The sequence below is a fragment of the Halichoerus grypus genome, chromosome 5 (genome assembly GCF_964656455.1).
Source record: "Halichoerus grypus chromosome 5, mHalGry1.hap1.1, whole genome shotgun sequence".
NCBI classification, from domain to species: domain Eukaryota; kingdom Metazoa; phylum Chordata; class Mammalia; order Carnivora; family Phocidae; genus Halichoerus; species Halichoerus grypus.
Window position 1 is genome coordinate 123,866,755 of NC_135716.1, and position 17,219 is coordinate 123,883,973.

Sequence of the window (17,219 nt, forward strand, 5' to 3'; positions counted from 1 at the left end):
ATACTATAGCATGTTACACAAAATCCAAATACATTTTAAGATATAACATAAGATTACAACAAAATCATTTCATTCTAGAAGGTAAGGGATCAAGTCTTTCTTACTCAGAGCAAGTCATTTGTGCCTCTTCCTATAATTCCCTGCCCTAGCTTCTTTACCTGGATAACTCTACTCCTCTTCAGGACTCAGTCCAAACATCGCTTCTTCTAAGAACCTTTCTTCCTCACCTGTCCCAACTGCTCCAACTCCAGACTGGACTGGATGCCCCTCCTGCCCTTTCCAATAGTGTACTGGGCATAGGTAGTACTGTGCACTTTCTACATCTCCTTGAAATTGTCTGTTGAGGATCTATCTACCCATCTTGACTATGAGCTCCAAAAGGGCAAAGTCCATGTCTTACTCAGGGACTTAACAGTGCTGGTCATAGAGTGGGTTTTCAATATATGTACTCTGACTTATTTTATTCAACTATCAATAATTTCTAGTCATTGCTAAGGTATTCTAATAAGGTTTTTGATGATTCAATCATCCAGATTTATTTTATTTGTTAGGGTTCTAAGAAAATGAATAAGATATCTAAACTAACAAATTTTTTCACTGTTCTAATTAATCAAATACCTAAATAGATGTGACATTAAAAGAACGTACTCCAAGTAAGGCAGATTTTTAAATGGGATCTGGTGGCTTCAAAGTGGTGGAACCACACTGACCAAAATAAACTATGAGTTTGTTGATAGTGAGTTGAGATTCCATTCTTCACTCTTCAGAGCCAAGTTGTGAGATCCTGGATAAATCCAATGTATATGTGGCCCAAAGGGTTTCAGAAGTAGTAATAGAAAATGAAAGCATGAACAATACAAAAGCATTGTAAGTAGCAAACTCCTTTTGGAAGAAAGTAGCTAAAGGCATTTACCTGGTCCTGGCTATGGACTCCTCCAGGTACGCAGCCACATTTTTTAGGCTTGTGCCAAAGAGCAGTGATGGGTGGAGTAGCAGAATGATTCACCACTACCAGGACAGCCAACCAAAGAAAATTCTGTGCCAGGAGTGAACAAATCATCTACTGGGAAGTGATGCAGAAATTCAAGAGCCAGAAGAGTTTAATTGAGCTAGGACTCAAACTGGAACAATCAAGCAGACAGAAAGCCAGAGAAAAAGAGTGGGCAGTCAGAGATGAGATCAAGATACATAAGAAGTTAAGGCCAGTATGGAAACTGAACTTAACAAAGCCCAGCAGAACTATGCCAAATAACAGGCAAGGATGCCTAGAACCTTTAAAATCTAAAACGTATTATTACATAATGCAGCTTTTACTTCAACTCTAAAAGTAGCCCTAAATTTTTAACAAGTATGGCTAATGGAAAAGAATCCTTCTTTTTTTCTTTTTTGAGAGGCCAAAAAAAAAAAAGCTAAAACTAATGTAATGATAGATGAAAACAAAACCTTGAGGATCAAATTATGTCATATAATGAAGAATTACCATCTGTCCCACATTTTCTATGAATCAAGGGAAGAAAAAATCCACTGTTTAGTATTAAATAAGCAATTCAAAAGGCAATAAAACTCAAAGAAGTCACTTCTCTTTGAGAAAATAAGGTTTGTAGGTTGGTTGGTTGGTTTTAATTCCCCAGCACTGTGTCTCCCCAGCACTGTCCCTCAATACACATTTGACAAATAAAGGAAGAATGATTTTCTTTATCTGGCCAATATAGCATTCCTTTGTCCTAATTCCTCAGTGAAATAATCCCTTTCTAGCCTGAAATTTATTCAAAACTATGAAGTGACTTTTTCACTCTGTAATTTCCATATAAAAATAACCAGGGCAGAAAGACTGGATTCCATGAAATTTGTCTCTAAAATAACTCAATAGAAAAAGAAATGTTTCATAGGGATATTCTGTAGGCTTCAATCTTCAGTGATGTTTCATTCAGTTTCAGAACATACGTCTGCAATGTTTGTACCTTGGACAGAGTGCTGCTTCAGAACCTCTCACTATATCACTCCTTACTCCAAAGTCAACAAGAGCTGGAATTACTTGTACAAATAACAGTTAAAATGGGACTACAGTTAATTAGAAAACTGCTGGTTTGTAATTTACAATTCATTTCAGTTCTTTCGTAGTCAGTGAACACATAAAATGAAAATGATTTCACATTTGATTGGTTGGTTGGTTGGGTGGTTGGTTGGTTGGTTGGTTGGTTTTTAATAGATTATAATAACACAGGAGAGTAATATATGGATAAACTAATAGGTATATAGGTAGTCTGCATTTGTTCATCAACACATTTTACAATCAATAGAGCTCTTGCAGGAAAACCACTCTACAGTGAAAACTAATTATTGTTTAGAATATTTCTTTCAAAAAGCAAAGGACTATCAGAACTTACTCTTTCAATCAGCTTTTCTGCAGATCTTCCTGACAATTTATCCTTTAAAAAACAAAACAAAACAAATTCACTCAACATAATGAGAAGAAAAAAACGTTCCATTGTGGGAGATTGAGACCTGGGAAGAGGTAGAAAACAAGTTCTTTTCATGGCAAGCCTTTGTTTATGTGTTTAAGAAACAACAAATTCTAAGAATATTTGTGGAGAAACCATTACTCTTAGCCGTCAATCAGAAATTAGCATGCTGGGAAATTTCACTTCCAGCCAAGATGGAGTAACAGGGACTGCTTTACCCTTCTACCTTAAACAATTAGAAGACCAAACAAAATATATGGAAAAAAAGAGTTCTCAGACATTGGACAAGAGGCAACATGAAATTTGAAAATAGAAACAGTTGAGATGACTCCTGCTTATTGCCTAGAAGAATTTCCAAGCTGCAGCACAGAGCATGGGTGACCCAAACAGAGATCAGTGGTATCACTCAGTTGATAACACGGAGATCAGAGCACAGGAAGGCCAAGAAGGCATAGAAAAGAATACCAAAGAATAGAGAGCTGCACAGAGTGGAGAGGGGTCCCCCCACTCCAATCTTGACAGCTATAATATGACTATCAGAGCATTCACGAGAAGAAACTGCCAAGGCCGGGCAAAGAACCAATTAAAAAAAAACAATTTCCTGAACTTACACAAGGCTGGGAATATGTTATGTTCCCTCCATTCTCGTTGGAGGCTGTCCAATCCAATTTGGAGGTTGAAAGATGTCCTAATATTCAAGATATTGGGTGGTCCTCAAAAAGGTTATCACCCTAGTAGTGAGACTAAATTAGCCCTAGACTAAATATTACTCTGGATCTGCCCTAACAAAGCTTAAAAGCAAGTCTCAAAAGGTCAAACTGATTAAACTAACTTAACTACATACAAGAACAGTCTGAAACACCACCGAGAGGAATATGACCAAATCTACTAATACCTGATAATATAAAACTCCAGAAGTCTGGTACCCAATCAAAAAATACCAGTCACATGTGACCCACAATCAGAAGAAAAATCAAACAGCAGAAACAGATCCAGACATTATATAGATGTTGGAGTTAGCAGAAAAGGACATTAATATAATTATAACTATGATGCTTATGTTCAAGAGGGAGAAGAAAATGCAAACATGAGGAGGATAAAGATGGGAGATTTTTTTTAAAACCCAATGAGACTTCCAGAGATGAAAAATACATCAAAGGAAAAATATATCAACATGTTCAAGGAAATTCATCATGGGGCAAAATCTACAAAAATGTGATCACTGCACATTAGCCAGTTACGTAGGCTGCTATGTAGGTAGCTGTTATCAAGGCTCTCTAATCAAACAGCATATGGTCTTCTATGTAATAGGATAGTTTCCCTAACTTTCTTCATATTCATATTTCTCTCATAGTCTCAGAATTCAGGAAGCTTCTTTCACCTTAAGACACATAATGATGTTTGCCAACTGACAGCCTCACCTTCCATACTCCTGTAGGGTTTAGGAGCTTTTCTAGAGGAGTGGGAGAAGAGATGTAAAATATTTGCCCATGTACAATGAGGTCAGAAATGACCTTGTATCTACCAGGATTCTTTCCAGTCCTTATGTCACTTAGGTTTTCTGTGGAATATGCTACTGATGGCTATTTGTTCCTTGAAACTCTCCATCCAGGGTTTTTCACCACCATTTTTCCTGCCATGTCCTCCTTTTTTCTAACCTCTCCTTTTCAGTCTCCCTTACTGATGCCCATGGAAATGATTTAAACTAAGAAAGCTTAAACTTCAAGGCCCCTAGCAATGTGTTCCCAGAGTCAGACATTTTTATAAAATGTATAAAAATTTAGGAAAGTAAGATATATACTTCTAATCATCAGTTGAGCAAAATTATAAATGGATGATTCATTTCTCAGCAACACCTAATCTAGAGGGAAGTTCTCCCCATCAAAACTCTATTTAATGGATAAAGAAGATGTGATAGATAATAGATAGATAGATAGATAGATAGATAGATAGATAGATAGATGATAGATAGATAGATGATAGATAGATGATGATACATAGATAGATAGATGATAGATAGATGGAGGTAGAGGTATATAGATATATATCTATATAGATATAGATATATGTATGTGTATATATCTACATACATATGTGTAGATGTATATAATGGAATATTACTCAGCCATAAAAAAGAATGAATGGACACAGAGCCAAATATATATATAGTCACTACCAGCATGGCATAGGGATTATGATCTGGTTTGTTGCCTCTCCTCTGAAAGGCATCAGACCCCTGCAAAGGTAATTTGTTTCTATAGCACTCTGCATATTATAAGAAAAGTTATAAAACATTCACCATAACTTTTAATAGTTAAATATATATGTATATATATGTATAAACATATTTTTATAGAATATAAATATATATATATATATATATATATATACATATATATATATATATATATATATATATATACATATATATATATATATATAGCCAATAAGCTTTGAATTGGTTCACTGACATATACACTTATCTTAGAGATATTGTTGGTAATTAATGGTAGAATTTGATTGACAGGTTGGCTACATATTTTTTGAATTCTCAAAAAGTAAACTAACTGGCTTGACCTCACTGAAAAAGTAATTTAAAAGAGATTTTGAACAATTTGTCCTTAATAATTCCAGACTCTACAAATTATCCAATAACTCTATGATATAGTTACATAGTACTCAAAAATATTGATTTTGGGGGTGCTGTGGGAGGAAAATAGCATGTTTGAAAGGGGTGATAGCATGCCATGGCCCAGTGGGAACCTTTGGGGAATCAAAAGAGCTATATTAGCTCAGTTTCATTTTTAATTGATCAGGTTGCTGCAGTAACCAAAATTTCAGTGACTTAACAACAAATGCTTATTTCTTGTTCAGAGTTTATCACCAGTCCAGGATGGTCTCCAGGGCAGCTGTCCTCCACATGTTGGCTGGGCATTCCTGACTGCTTCAGTGTAATGGCATCTCCACGTCAACATGTGCCTCGGTGACTGCCAAGGCGAAGGAAAGAGAGCACAGAGAAGCACACCCAGCTCTTGAGTGCTTCCCCCCAGACCTTCCCTCTTTTCATGTTTCATTGGCCACAGCAGGTCACAAACCACACCTGGCTTCACAGGGACAGAGAGCTGTGCCTCCCACATGGCTAGAGGGAAAGGTAAGAATCAGATGCCAGTGCATGGTGTCTACATGCAGAGCTGCAAACTTAACATCGACACCATGATTCCACAAATAGTCTTCAATGTAGGAAGTATAACTGAAACTAATTTTGTTTTGTTAAAGCAAGGAAGATGATATATCAGCTGTTTTTCATTGTAACTCTCAGTAGTATGTTGTGTTAGGTGACTGTCCATAAGAGGAAGGTAGTATTTTAGCCATTTTTAACGTTTTCATTAGATTAGCTCTAGATTACAGAAGCCACCACCTCTATTCGTTCTGAAATACAACACACAAATTCACGCCGAATGTCACAACCTAGTAGTCACACCTGAGTGTCAATTCTCCCTCTGCTTTTCAGGTCTAGTCTCACCACCATGAGCCAGAGATTGGATTAACTTTGGAGGGCTGTTTATTCCAATAAATGAGGGACAACTTGCCCATCTCACAAGGTTGACATGATAAGCAAATTAAATAATAAAGATTAAAATGCTGTTAAATCTCTAAATCAAAATGAAAAGTAATATATTACTTAAAATATGCATAATTTGGAATGCCTGGGTGGCTCAGTCAGTTAAACATCTGCCTTCAGCTCAGGTCATGATCCCAGAGTCCTGGGACTGAGTCCCACAAGAAGCCGACTTCTCCCTCTGCCTGTGCTCCCCCTGACGGTGCTTGCCCTCTCTCTTTCTCTGACAAATAAATAAACAAAATCTTTAAAAAAATAAATTAATTAAATTAAATATACATAATTTGAGGGGTGCTTGGGTGGCTCAGTTGGCGTCTAACTCTTGATTTTGGTTCAGGTCATAATCTCAGGAACGTGAGATCGAGCCCCACATCACGCTCTGCGCTCAGCATGGAGTCCTTGAGAATTCTCTCCCTCCCTCTCCTGCCCGTCCCTCATGCACATGTGCTCTCTCGCTCTCTCTCTTTCTAAAATAAATAAATAAACAAAATCTTTATTTAAAAAATATGCATGATTTGAAAGGTTAGACTTGCTAACAACAACGACAACAACAAATCCCTAAATTTAAATTCCAAGTAACATATTAGTCACAATATCTGATTTAGCTCTTATCATAACATCCAGAGATCTGAAAAAGAGTTTGGATAGAGTTTTTGATAATGCTTAATTACTGTTTATTTTCTAATTTTATTATCAACTGGGCATATCCACCCAAGTTCTTAAACAAGCCTAATGAGTATCATTTATGCAATCCCTTCTATGAGATCACTCTCAGTTATGGCTCCCGGGAAAAAGCATGAGGTGGTCCAAAGTGAAAAATTACTCAAATTAAACCCATCTGCTGATACTAACATAATAGAGCTAACTTGGATATAAAAGGGAAAAAACAATCAGGGTTTTACGTAATACATCTTGTTCTAGAAATAGGAAGGACATGTGTTCATGTTAACTGAACTATCTGGCTTTGCATCTAACATCTAACACTATGTGAATTGTCTAGTTATATAAAATCTTATTTTAAAACTAAATATCGGTCAAATGTTACTATTTTTATTAATAGATTCAAACAAAAAAGGAGGAGGAGGAAGGGGAGGAGATGGAGGAGAGAGGAGATGGAGAAGGTGAAGCAGGAAAAAGGGAGGCAGAGGAAGAAGTAAAGCAATTTGAGATGTGGGGAGTGATGGCTCTGATAAACTCCTCTCTGAAGTGTACATAGTTGTAATCTTATCATTAGGTAGACATAGAAATTTATTTTCCAGGTAATATATTTATTCAAAATGTTTCTTTTTTCCTGGTAAGAAGCTAATGCAACAGGCCAAAGGAAAAACCCAGACCAAAAGATAACCTTATAATTCTTTGGAATAACTGGTTACTAATAATATCTAAGCAAAAAATACTCACTCCCCCTTCCCCCATTTTCCAATGTTCCAAAATAAATTCTCCTTTCTGGCACAGCCTTTCTAGTCCCTCCACTTCTTACCAAATATGTGTTTCTGATGTGTTTTCATTCAACCTTGCGATAAGAAAACCCATGCTGTACGAAACCAAAGAAACCATATCTCTACAGTGGCATTACATAACTGTCCAAAGTTTCATCAGGAAACATCCTCTTCAAAGCTGATTATCACTCAAGAAGAATAAACACTAAAAACTTTTTTTATGGGGCGCCTGGGTGGCTCAGTCGTTAAGCGTCTGCCTTCGGCTCAGGTCATGATCCCAGCATCCTGGGATCGAGCCCCACATCGGGCTCCCTGCTCCACGGGAAGCCTGCTTCTCCCTCTCCCGCTCCCCCTGCTTGTGTTCCCTCTCTCGCTGTGTCTCTCTCTGTCAAATAAATAAATAAATAAAAATTAAAAAAAAAAAAAAACACTAAAAACTTTTTTTAAAAAATAGTTAACATGTAGCCCATACTGAATTTATAATCCTGAAAAAGCAATGGAACATTTCCTAAATATGTTTTTAATTTTGGTTACCAGAATACAATAGCATCTTACTAATGAAGCACATTTTCTCTATAATCTATACGTGGAAATTCAGTTTTGTGAAATACTTGGACTCATCAGCTCTTTCTCCCCTTAGTTGTTTTTTTGTTTTGTTTTTTTAACAAAAAAAACACTACACATACACATACCTATTGAGTAGCCAAAAATTTGTTCTGGCCCTGCCACACAGCAGTATGTTTCAAATTAACAGAGTTGGCACAAGACAGGGAACATATGGGACACACTGATTTGCCTGTAACCTAACATTTAAATTAATACAATCTCTCTTATGGCTACAAAGGTTGGAGCCAGGCTGCAGATCCAGAAATTCAGCAGTATTGTCAAGCATGCTCACCGAAGACAGCTTTTGCTGGCAAATAAAGCCATGAAAAATAAACCATAAAACAGACAATTTGGAACTTGAGCCTGAGAGAGAGCTGCCCAACACCAGGGTGGTAATCCAGCCTGATATTTAGAGATACACTTCCTACAAAATGTACAATAATCCTGGCAAAGGAAGTCCTTAAACTGTCCAATGGCACAGATCATCCCTAGTGAATATGTTAAAATCTGATCATGAAAGAATGCTTGTTTTTCACATCACTTTGAATTTAGTCAAAGTTAGAATGATTTGGTTCCTGCCCCCATTTGTTTTCTGTTTTCAGTCTCCTGAGACTACTACTGAGGAACAGGGTAGGCCTTTCTCAAGCATAAGAAGTATAGTTCGAGGTTGACTGGGAAAGTTCCCCTTCCCCAGTGTGATCTTCCCTCTGAGATTTTGCTGATTCCTTAAATTCCACTATTAGCCAATGGTCCCTGTTCAATGAAGCCTTCTCCCTCAGGATCCCCTAAAATATCACTTACTGTAGGAAAGGTACCAGACAGTGCACTAACAAATTTGGGGTTGATTGTGAAAGAAATGTGTGAAACTTCCAGCAGCGGTTAGCAAACTCCAGGCCAAAGTTTTGTGGGAACACAGTCACATTCGTTCTTTACCCACTGCTTATGGCTGCTTTCCTGATGCAACAGCCAAGCTGAGTGGTGGAGACAGAAACGGTATGGCTCACAAAACCTACAATATTTACCATCTGGCCCTTTAAAGCAAAAGTCTACCAATTTCTGCTATAGAACAATGGGCCTCCTGGTTACCTAGAAGTGAGGGGGAAAATGAAAGAGGAGATGGAGAACATAAGTAACAATGTTTTTACACTTGGGGAATGCTGCATTTAAGGAAGGACCTTTGCATAACTAATTCTCACAATATAATCTGCTGAGATAGATATCACAGGCTCTGACACATGTAGGTGCTCAAGAAATATCTGTTGGCTAAACACATTCATTCATTCATTCATTCATTCATTAAATATGTATCAGAGACTACTACATGCAAGGCACTGTAACAGGAGATGTGGAAAGAACACTAAGCCAGAAAAAAATATAAAAAAACTCTACTCTTAGAGCTTTCATTTGAGTGCAGGAAACAAAAAACAAACATATACAAATGATTAAATAATAATATTTTGGGGTAGAGGAACAGTGGAGGGTGCAATTTCACCAAGCAGTCACAGAAGGCCTCCCTAATCCTAAGACCTTCAATCAGAGTCCTGAAAGAAGTAAGGGGAGGCTGTGGGACCTGGGGTGCCAGGAAGTTTGCCTGGAGCCAGGAAGCCACCCTGGCTGGAGCCCAGTGAGGGAAGGGTCACGGCTGGTCAGAGAGGAAACCTGGAACAACAGCACTTTGGGGCCCAAAGGCTGCCATAGGAGCTTTGAATCTGACTCTGAACTGAAAAGTTTTAAGGAAAGGAGACACAAATCTAATTTGTGATCAGAATAATCACTCTGCCTGCTGTGTTAGCAAGACCAAGGTGAATATATTCATAGAGTAAACCAATTGCTATGAAAAACCAACAGCAATCAAAAGAAAAGAAAAGAAAAGAAAAGAAAAGAAAAGAAAAGAAAGAAAGAAAGAAAGAAAGAAAGAAAGAAAGAAAGAGAAAGAAAGAAAGAAAACTTCTTCCACACACTAGATTTATTCTCCTTTGGGAAAATACCTTAATGAACTTGCCTGATTATTAAAGGTAAGCCCCATCATCCTCACCCTGGGCAGAAGAGAGAGATTTAAACAGAGAAGAGGTAAAATGGCCTTTACCATAAAATGACAGAAGAAGGGGTAGACACTGATTTGGGCTACTGGGACATGGGATAAAGGAGGGAGATGCTGGGCAAGAGAAAGGCCTGAGCTGGGGAGATGCTGGTGGGGCCCTGAGGAGACACCAGTGGGGGGAGGCAGCCAGAGACTCAGAATAGAATGATGGCTAATCCTTCCTTTTCAGCTGCTTACTTCTCTCTGATGAGATGTGGCAACCCCACACACCCTCTCCATTACCCCCAAACAGTCGTGCGGTGCATCTGCTACACATGACTGCTTGGCATTGGTGTCATTTTTAGTAGTCTTTTCAAGAGAGACAAGAGGGAAGCGGGCCTCATTGCCACCTGCACCAGGAGAAACCGAAGGTCTCCCATTCTCTCCACCAGTAAAAGAAAATTACTCAAATAAAAGTACTGGCCAATGATGACGCTCACACTGTACTGTTCAGAAATCAAGATATTTTACAGAGCTGTTTTTAGGGATCATTCCAGAGCACTAGAGGATTTGCGGTCCATCACCCACGCAGCTGAAACTCGTGTTACATACTTGAACTCGAATTAAGGAAATGGAGGCACTAATAAACTGGGTGAATTTGCCAAGGTCACAGCCAGGGCCCAAGCCAGCTCCACCACAGCTGCCTCGCCAGCACAACTTTCCCTAAGCCCAGCTGTGCAGATGGTGTGTTTATTGAGCCAGATGTTTCCAAAGACTCAAGTCACTTCCCGAGAGAAATTACTCATATAGGAGAGCAGGCTAGCACCTACTGCAAACAACTCTAAGATGCTCATTTCAGGAGCCAGTATACCTCCCTGACAGGCATACTCTAAGTTAAACAAATCCTTTGGGTCTAAAACTACCTTTTCGAGGCACCTGGGTGGCTCAGTCAGTTAAGCATCCGACTCCAGTTTGGCTCAGGCCATGATGTCAGGGTCGTGGGATCCAGCCCTGCGTCCAGCTCTGTGCTGGGCATGGAGCATGCTTAAGATTCTCTCTCTCTCTCTCCTAAAAAAAAAAAGGGTGGGGGGAGAAAAAGAAAACTACCTTTTCGTAGAAGCATGAACCCTTTCAATTCACTGATCCAGAAGTGATACGGGAAATGAAAAGTTCAACCAATCAAAATGGGGGTGCTCAAAGGGACCCATGTAAGGTCAGTGTTATACAGCTTGCCCCCACCAAAGAAAAGACCCCGGGTACAGCCACACGCACCCCACCACCCCTGGAGTAGCCGGCCTGAGGAATAATAACATGCTCAGAGAGGCCCCACAGTTAGGCACAGTCACTAGGAGAGGTCTTTAATTTATCCGCTGTGGTGTACGAGAATTAATAAAGTTCACATTTTTAATTTGTTATAGAATCACCCATACTAACATTTCAGACACAAGAGTAAAATTAAGTCAGTTTAAACTGACTTAATTTTAGGACCTGTGTAAGTTAACCTCTCCAATTTCATTACCAGTAAAATGGAGATCACGATGTCTACTTTATATAATGGTTTTCAGTATTGGAGTTCATGTATATAAGGTTGTAGCATGGAGCCCGGCACAGAGAGGTCATTCAATAAGTGGCACCCATTATTAGTGATTAATAATGATAATTACTTGAAGTAAGCAAAACTGACCCTATATTGAGGCAGTGGTGAGGGCCACCCACATGACCGGTGGAGGACCCTAGAGCTCCCGCTGGAAATGGCCAAGTTTCAGCCAAAGGGTGCCATGTACTTCCCTAAGTAACTTCTCTTTCTGAGAATACAGGGACTGAAGAAGCACAAGACTGTCAAGACAACAACAGGGACTTGAATTTCTGCAAGCTGGATAAATACCTCTCAGCACTATCATCTGCTTCTGTCCCCACATGAAAACACTGTAAATATCATAACCTCAGCTACGATCAGGTAAACCTTAATAAACACCAGATTTGAGAAATAAAAGCCATAATTTACTTACTATCAGCTTAAACCTTCACAACCTTTACTTAAAACAACAAACTTTGCCAAGGTCAAAATTGAATTCAAGAAGTAATCCTAGAAATGTTTAGATTAGGACAGCCAGGCAAGAAAAGGCCCTGGACAATTAAGCCTGAGCTGCTCACTTGGGAAATGTGGTTTTAGGCAGGTTGACACAGAAGAATATGCAGATCTCAGGCCAGCAGGGCCTGGGCTCTGGTCTTAACATCTGCCACTTAATAGCCATGTAAATGTGCAAGTTAAGCAACTGCCCCAAGCCTCAGTGTCCCTATCTGTAAATGGGGGATAACAACAGACTCCCCTGCTTTATTGGAATACTGAAAATGTTAGTCAGCTTGTGCCATCAGGAGCAAAATTCTAAATATACTCTCAAGTTGAAAACTAACAACCAAACTTTTCATCCTGAAGACAAACAGGACATCTAGAATGACAACTCCACTGGATTTTCTTATTGCACTGAATTGCCCATCAATAGTTCCATTTAGATCAGCCTATTTCCAAAGAACCTATTTTATAATTTCTTAATTGTGATCTTTTGGGGCAAGACAAATAGAAGAACAAGATACTTATCCTCTTTGTCTTAATCAGACTGTTTTCTACTGAGCTTTAAGATTTACTTAAGTGCAGTAACCACCTAGAGCAGCAAAGCTACCAATACACCACTGGAATTAAGTAATAAAATGAGACCAAATTTGGGGATGGGGTGGTCAGTAACTACCAGTTGGTTAACATGTGACACAAGGGCTAGAGTCCCTTTCTTGAACACATTTACCAAAGAATACAAAAGTGTTCTATGAAGGAAGTGAAGGTTATGAGGCTCCAGCATGCTGGCCCCATTTAGGCTCTATGCCAGGAAAGAACTTGTTGGCAAAGGGTTTAGACCTCCACCATCTCCTAATCTCTGGCCATTCACCCTGTTTTTGATGGTTTCAACTTGAAAATATCTAAGGGAAGCCCATTTAATAACAACAATAAATACGGTTCAATAAAATTTCAGAAACATTTGTGTTTCTCATATTTCCTTCTTTTAACCCTGATTTCTGGAACCAGAAAAAAAAATGTTCATTTTAACTTGTTTGTTTTCAAATCTGGATTACATTTCCCATTCAAATGGAAGCCATCCTTGTGGAAAAGGAATCAGTTCAAATCTTATCAATCAGAAAAAGGGCAAAGCTATGTTTGAAAATGTTTTTAATCAAATAGTAAATAATAGTGAATAGCTTAAAATATCCTTGGCATGTATAAAGTAAAGAATTCATAAATAAAACAGAAAATAAAGGCAGCAGGAATTCTGGAGAATATCCTCTCCTTTCAAAATGTCTGATTCAAAGCATACAATGAAAAGAGTAGAAGATGACCAGACACTTGATCACTGGCTTCTTCATTCCAAATGAAGAGAATACACTAATTATTGAGACTTTGGGTATGTTCTTGGAAAAACTACCTCAGTCTACTTATTTCTAAAAAAAATAAAATAAAACCAGCCATCACTAAATGCTCTTACTTATTCATTTGTTCACTCAGCCAGTAATACTACATGTCAGACACTCTGCACTAGGAATACAAAAAGGGCCAAAACATAGTCCCTGCCCTTACAGAACTTAGAGTCTAAATAGGCTGCCCAGATTTCAATGGGGAGAAAAAAGAAAAGAAAAACAACACCTTGACTCATAGAAGCTTCTTTCTAGTACCTGGAGGGTTGCTTTGGAAGTTACAGTGTTGTTCACAGAATATTCCCAGCTTTTCTCTTTCCAAGTATATGGTGGGATTATAGTCTCTATCTCCTTTGAAATTAGGTATACCTGTATGACTTGCTTTGGCCAATGAAATATGAATAGAAGGGACAGGTAACATCCTTAGGCTAAAATTTTAAGAGTCATGACACACACCCCCACATTCCCCTCTCTCTGACAGAGGGATCATGGAACATATGTTGACAGAGCTTCCATCAGCCTGGGTTCTTAAGTGACTATAGAAAGCAAAGCTTCCTCTGGTAGTCTGTGCTGAAAATGTAGCATGAAGGAGAAATACACTTTTGTTCTCTTAAGCCACTTAGATTTGAGGTTATTTGTTGCTGCATAATATTCTATCCTTAGCCTAACCAGTATAGGTACTTTCTCTAATCACTCAAATATCACTACAACCTTCATTCTGTGCATTGAAAGTAAATTTAGGAAGTGGACCTGATGAGCAAAGATCTGAAGAACAAGTTGAAGTGATCTAAGTGAAGTGGTATGAGGTGGGGTGAGCAGGGGAATGGGAGGAATGAGGAGAAGGGTCCTAAGAAAAGAGGGAGCATGAGCCATTTCAGGAACCAATGAAAACAGTTGTGACCAAAAGGGAGATGAATGATGGAAGAGGCTCAGGATGAAACAGACATGGAGGGCCTGAAGGACATGTTGATAATTTTAGTTGTTATCCTAAGAGCAATGGGGAGCCTTTGAAAGGTTTTACACAGGATAATGGTTAGATTTGTGTTTTTGAAATATAATTCTGGATGTAGCATTGGAGAATAGACAGGACACAAACAAGAGTTAATACCAGGAGACTGGTAGGGAACTATTGCAGTAACAGTGCAGGAAAGAGGTCAGTAGCTTGGACCTGGCAAGAGCAGCAGGGATAAAGAGATATATGGGAACACTTTAGTGATATTTAGGCAGCAACACCAAAAGGATTTTAATCACAGACTGGAAACAGGAGTGAGGTAATTTCCACAGCTGGTTGGACGGTGGTGCCAGTCTCCAACACAACAAAATCTGCAAGAGAAACAGGCTTTGGAAAGAGGATTATAAAGTCTGACTTGGGTATGTTGAAGTTGAAGTTTCTCCAGCATCTTAACTTCAACAAAATCTAGGCTATAGATATTAACATGGGCAGTGATTCATTTGCATTTTGGAAAAACTAGAGAGAGTTGACAGTAAGGTGGAATCTAGCTAAGATCAAGTCTTAAAGAAAGGCTACAAGCCAGAAGAAGATGAGGAGAAAGGAGAAAAGGAGGTCAGGAATGGCCACAGAGTTGGAATCAAGCATGGATGCAGCAGAAGTCAAGGAAGAGGGTTTGGCCAGAAGGAGAGAGCTTACCCTGTTAGATGCTGCTGAGTGGTTAAGTAAGGTGAACGGTATGAGTATTGATTGGACTTAGAAGTGGAAGCAATTGGTAGCATTTGGTCTGGGGTAAAAAAAGGATGAACAAGACCAAATGAGTTCCTGCCTTCATGGGGTAACATTCTAGTGAGATAAACAAAATAAAATAATTCAAGCTAGGCTAACTATTATGGAGAAAACAAACAAAAAACTAAGGTAAAAATACATATGAACATAATACATACATAAATGGGGCAGGAGGATAGAGATGGTCAGAGGTAACAATTAAACTGAGAGACAAAGGATACAAATGAGCTAGCCACACAGAGGGGTGAGGGTGGGAAGGTAATGAGGGGACTATGACTTTAGACACAAGGAACAATGAGCATGACGATTAAATAATTTTTTTAAAGTCCTGTCATCAGAAGACCATGATGGTTAGAGTTTAAAGAGCAAGAAGAATTTAGGCAGGATCAAATCTTACACAGAACTTTGTAAGACACTGTAAAATGTTTGGATTTTACTCACTACATTAGTTTGCTAGGACTGGGTGGCTTAAACAACAGAAATTTATTGTGGCTGCTGGAGTGGAGGGGAGTGGGAGGGATGGGGTGGCTAGGTGATGGACATTGGGGAGAGTAGGTACTACGATGAGCGCTGTGAATTGTGTAAGACTGATGAATCACAGACCTGTACCCCTGAAACAAATAATACATTTTATGTTAATTTAAAAATTAAAAAAAAAAAAGAAACAATTCTGGAGGTTTAAAGTCCAAGATCAAGATGTCTGCAAGGTTGTCAGCAAGGCTCTTCAGAGGCCCTCTCCTTGGCTTGTAGATGACCATCTTCTTCTTGTGTCTTTATGTGTCTTTCTTCTGGACCTAATCTCCCCTCCAGAAGGGCACCAGTCATATTAGATTAGGCCCATAACAACATCATTTTAATTAATTACTTCTTGAAGACCCTATCTCCAAATATAGTCACATTCTAAGGTCCTGGGGGTTAGGACTTAAACATGTGAATTTGTGGGAACACAATTCAGCCCATGAAATTTATGCAAATAGGCAAGCCATTAAAAGGATTTAAGCAAGAAAATTACATAATCCAATTTATATTTTAAGAGCAATCTGACTATAGTATAGAGAAAATGTGGGAAAGTGGTGACAGTGAGATGAATTAGCAGATTATTTCATTAATCCAAACACCAAGGCAGACATTCTTAACCTGGATACCTACAGCTAGGCTTGGGTGCTGGGTGATCCACAATTTCCTCAGTGTTGTATTTACGGAATCATGTGAGGATACATATGTACCCATAATGTGATTTACTCTCAAAGCCCTGTCACATCCAAGAAGCACAGTGCAATGGCAAAAGTAAATAAAAATAATTAAGAAACTCCATATTTTACTCTTATTACTCAAAGGCACTCAAATTCACAATGTGTAAAAGCACTTACAAAAATACCTTTTGCTCTCCTGCCCATTTTACTCTTTTTCTGCAGTTATTCCAGAATCTCTCTCCTCAAAAATGCAGGGAAAACTACTCCTCCAGCACCAACCCTCCACTGCCTAAAGCATTTCCTTCTCTACCCATCCCTTCTTCCCTTTCTCTCTAGGAACTTTATCATGTAGAACAACTTAGTTTCTATTCTGCAAGAAGAAATCTTTGAAGGAGGAGAAAAAAATCACCTCACTTAGACTGAGGATTCTATTTGTGAGGCAGGGAGGTGGTGGGGAAAATCTCTGCACTCATTAATCACTTTTGTCTGATCTCATGCATTTTCTTAAATAAAGAATCTTGGATTTCATCAGATTCTCAAAAGGGTTGTTAAGTATGCTAATAACCATCAAAAGAAAAAGAGAGACCACTCTGGGGGCAGGGGTGTGGCGTGGGGAAGAAGGGGGAAGAGAGAGCTTGTGATTCTCTAGGAACTGAGCGAGGTCAGCTGCCCACTCATTC